The sequence below is a fragment of the Bombyx mandarina genome, chromosome 07 (genome assembly GCF_030267445.1).
Source record: "Bombyx mandarina strain Sakado chromosome 07, ASM3026744v2".
NCBI lineage: Eukaryota > Metazoa > Arthropoda > Insecta > Lepidoptera > Bombycidae > Bombyx > Bombyx mandarina.
The window spans coordinates 2,810,956-2,815,849 of NC_143214.1; the positions used below are offsets into that span (position 1 = coordinate 2,810,956).

The 4,894-nt window shown below is 33.3% G+C and overlaps 1 non-coding gene across 1 annotated transcript; it reads right to left on the reverse strand.

The window, feature by feature from the left end:
* LOC149502601 (5S ribosomal RNA) lies at positions 1-119 on the reverse strand. Its single transcript, XR_016323361.1, has one exon. It is a non-coding gene; the product is annotated as a 5S ribosomal RNA (ribosomal RNA).
* Between the last annotated feature and the right edge of the window lie 4,775 nt (positions 120-4,894).

Sequence of the window (4,894 nt, forward strand, 5' to 3'; positions counted from 1 at the left end):
AGCCAACATCACGTGGTGTTCCCAGGCGGTCACCCATCCAAGTATTGACCACGCCCGATGTTGCTTAACTTCGGTGATCGGACGAGAACCGGTGTTTTCAACATGGTATGGACGTTGACGACGCTTATATGGAATTAATTGATCTTAATATAGCTTTTTTGCCTTTTTTCTATTTGAATTTATATCGATTGTCCGAATTCAAATTTCTATTAATAAAGTAAATAAATATCTAATATATAAAATTCTCGTGTCACAGTTTTCGTTGCCATACTCCTCCGAAACGGCTTGACCGATTTTGATGAAATTTTTTGTGCTTATCCGGTATCTATGAGAATCGGCCAACATCTATTTTTCATCCCCCTAAATGTTAGGGGTAGTCCACCCCTAAATTTTATTTTTTATTTTTTAGACAAAATTTTTAATTTCTATTTTTTTATGATACAACATACAAAAATACATACAATCCTCAATTTTCACCCTTCTACGATCAACCCTTATTTTTTATTTGCTAATTAAAAACTTTAAATTTTTTTGCGAGAATTTTGTTTTTATTTTGTCATGACGTAGAATAAAAAAAATCATATTACTCTGAAATTTTCACCCCTCTACGATCAACCCCTATTTTTTATTTGTTAATTATAAACTTTAATTTTTTTGGCAAGATTTTCATGTTTATTTTTATTTTGTCATGAATTAAAATAAAAAATCTGATGTTACTCTCAATTTTTCATCCCTCTATGATCAACTCCTATTTTTTGTTAATTATAAACTTTAATTTTTTTGGCAAGTTTTTTATTTAGTTTTATCATGACTTAAAATAAAAAAAAATCATATTACTCTAAATTTTCACTCTTATACGATCAACCCCTATTTTTCCATCCGCAATAAGGTTGCAAGATGGCAATCAAATATTATAATTGTAGTACGATAAATTCTTATTCAGAGTTTATAATTTCAAGTTCCTTTAATTATGATTTTTTTTTAAATTGAATTTGATCTCCCGCCCTCGCCGGTCGACTACTGATCAACTATCAATCGATCAGCTATCCCCACCAGGTGTCACCACTGATCCAGCAAACATCACATAGTAGGGATGGGGACGAAGTCGGTCTCCTGTCTTACTTACTCATTATACATCATAGATTATACACTTAATATATTTGAGATCTATACAATACTATACATTTTTCAGCCATGTTTTGTTGGTTTTATTTGTGTATCAATAGTATGTTCAGTAGGTCTGAGAATCGGCTACTATCTATTTTTCATACCCCTAAGTGAAAAGGGTTGTCCACCCCAAACATTTATTTTTTATTTTAATTTTTTGGATATACTTTTTTGTTTATAATGAGGTTAAATGAGGTTTTTATTTCTACAGTAGAATTTCCCTAGAAATCTTATTTAAGGCAACACAACGTTTGCCGGGTCAGCTAGTAGATGAATAAAATTGTTAGATTGAAGCATAAACGAAATATCTATTATCGAAGCCGTTCGAGTTATTGTACAACTTTCAAAATAACATTATCTTTATGAATTACATTATCAAGTTGGGTGTGTAATCAATTTGAAATCGGTACCTATATTAAGTAATAATGACTTGTCGTCAATTCGGAAATTCACATTCACTTCACATTGGTTCTGGTACTCGGATGGGTAATCACAGTCAATGTTGTAATAATAATTAAAACTACAGATAATTAAAAAAAAATTACGGTTTAATCTCGTATTTATCATTTTCGTTTCACGAGCCCCGATATCTGCTGAAATTTTAATAATTTATTTTACGCCAAAACTAAAAACGGCAAGAGCTTCCAATGAGCGAGTGATATTTCTTTGTAGCGCGAAGATACAAAATGTAATTTTTGGAACTTGTTCACTTTCTATTAAATCACTAGCGTCATACGCTACCACTAAAACAAGGGGCATAGAAAACACATCATTATATCAGCAACACATTATTTAATAAAAAACACATTATAAACGCAATACATATTAATTCAGTTCGAATTTATATATCTCTGCCTATTTCTGCCGTGAAGCAGTAATGCGTTTCGGTTTGAAGGGTGGCGCAGCCGTTGTAACTATACTTGAGACCTTAGAACTTATATCTCGAGGTGGGTGGCGCATTTACGTCGTAGATGTCTATGGTCTCCAGTAACCACTAAGCACTGCTCTTCTTGGCAACTTCGCCAGGTTTGAGCCCCGTGAGCTCACATATTCATTCGGTAACGCTGTTATATACTCTCAAGGCTATCAGCGTAGGTAGGAAAAAAATAAAACGAATTTCACATTTTGAGTTGAGGTATCAACACTGAAGTAGGAAACCTATGGAAATGAAACGTCAACAAAAAATTCGTGCCACTGTGACGTCATCTGGCCACAAAACATGGCGATTTTAGTGCTACCCAGAAGATTTTAATGTTAGTAGGTTTTATCGATAAACGTTCTTGGCTCATTTTATTTTAAATATTGTTGAGTGAATGTATTTGTAGAATTTATACTTTCATAGGAAGTAAGTATATTGTTATGTGCAAAGATGATGTGATTTAGATATTATGTGAAATCTAAGATGAGTTCGTGCTTCAAATTTGCCAAGTAAACGATATGACGATTTTTAAAATTTGCTACACTGATTTTATAAAGTTGTCGTTTGCCGCAAAACATAAAGATATGGCGTAGTACAGTGCCATCTGCCCATTTCTAGCATGCTGAATGTTATCGTATTTTGAGTACGTGTTTTTCTTAGACTATTACAATCTATTTTAATTGTTTTGCTGACTCTAAAGTCCGTAACACACTACCGCAGCGCACCTCAAGGAAGGTACACCGCACCATTTGAATCACTCTCACTTGAAAGTGATTCAAATTTAAAACTTATCAAGGAACCGCCTGATAAAAAAAAAACACCTACAGAACATTTATTCGTTAATAAAATTACAAACGTCATTCCTTGTGACTTCCTCTCTAAAATCCCTTAATTATTAAATATTTAACGGGTTGACAATAGTGTTATAAAACTATTTTATTTAAATAGTTCCGACGACTTTCTTGAGATCCTATAAAATATGTTTTAATTATTATTTTTATATGTTTTAAGCATGATAAAATAAGAAATTTTATATAAGCAATCATATTAAATCGATATCAAAGTCAATAAATAATGTACAACCCAAAACAGACGGCCGAACTGACGTGACAATGACATTTGACGCGCTAAACATGGCGGATTTTCGGCCTCATTAGACGGAGACGGAGACATTTACGTATATTCATGTTTCATTTTATGTACGCACTGAAATACTGTTATATTGTTTTCATGCGAGTTAAAGTGCTGAGTAAGAACGAGATAGATATATGTTTATGTATGTGCCTTCAAAATGGGTGCTATTTATATAAGCAATTGTACGTATAGAACAATATGTCGTGTCCCTACTATATAGGTCTATGGGTATCAATAGTAAAATCTTAACAAAACTGTCATTACACAGAGTACTACACAAAAACATAGACTAAACATTATGTTCGAAAAAAAAACAATGATGTAGTGGGCAGTTTGACGAAAACAAAGATCAAACATTACCAGTTTCGTTAAAAACATTGGCTAATAAATGGGTAATTTGATAAAAAGTTGATTTTGTGAGATCGTTCTATATATATTGAAATTGATTTTTCAATGGTCAATCCCAATTAGTGCGACGAGTATTAATTAAGCTGTCATGTAATCATGTAATTGCGCTGATGCGTTTTGACGTAAATTAGTCTCAATTATCATTTAATTAAACCTGTAACCCGCGCTGCCTGATCATATAACAATATAGTGGAGATACATATCTAATCGTAACAGTACATACTAAGCCCTGCTTGCTTAATGACTCTGCTCGCTTAATGATCACGAGTTGATTGGCGATATTCGAACTTAGATACGTCCTCTCAGACACTATATTAGTAGAGAAAAATTAGAAAAAGCAATTGCCCCATTTATTGAAGCGCCTGAATCGGATCTCTGAGCAATCCTTCGTACTTTAGCCGTTAAAACTGGCATCAATTATTTCAGGCACATAATTTGATAATTCCAACGGTACCTAATTAAATATTTAAGCTGGCTTAGCTTCCAATATCCCAATACACTAGTTATCCTATCAAATAAATAAATAAACATCTTCTAATTTATCGTCTAGTAAAAATCTTAGTAGACAAAATAAATTGTAACTAAGTACTGGTGGTACATATTTTACTGTATGGTCCTACATATCAGCACAGTCATATAAGGGGTGAATTAGGGTGAATACATTAGATCACTGTTTCCAATTCGAATGTTGTCATCCCTAATAAAGTGGGATTCGAACAATAGAATTTGTTGTCTAATGGAATTACACAATATAATAATTTCCGAAATTAAAAACTATTTATTTTTATTAAATAATATTAAAAATTAAACAGGCTATGATATTAGCTCAGCAAATTGCTATACATACGACCACCTTAATACTGTAACCGCCATTTCCCTATTTCTGCCGCGAAGCAATAATGTGTTCTAGTTTGGAAGGGTGGCAAAGGGGTGTCTATAAAACTAAGAATCAAACTTTAATGATGTTCTAAAAGTGGTGGAATTTATGCTGTAGATCAGTTTACCCATGATACAAAAAAAAGTGGAATTTCTACGCAGAGAAAGCCTATTCAATTTCTCGTCTAAACTAATATAGTGCACTAGTATTTTCTGCGGTTTTCGCGAAATGAAGAAGAAGAAAAAATAGTCAGCACACAGTGTTCAAACACGCCATCTCGGATCCTCTCGACCCACTAACGGTGCTTTTAGGTACCCGAAGCACCGGTCATCGTTCTCGTCGAATCCGTGGCTAGGGACAAAGGGCTCGGCGAGTAAATTAACCCACAG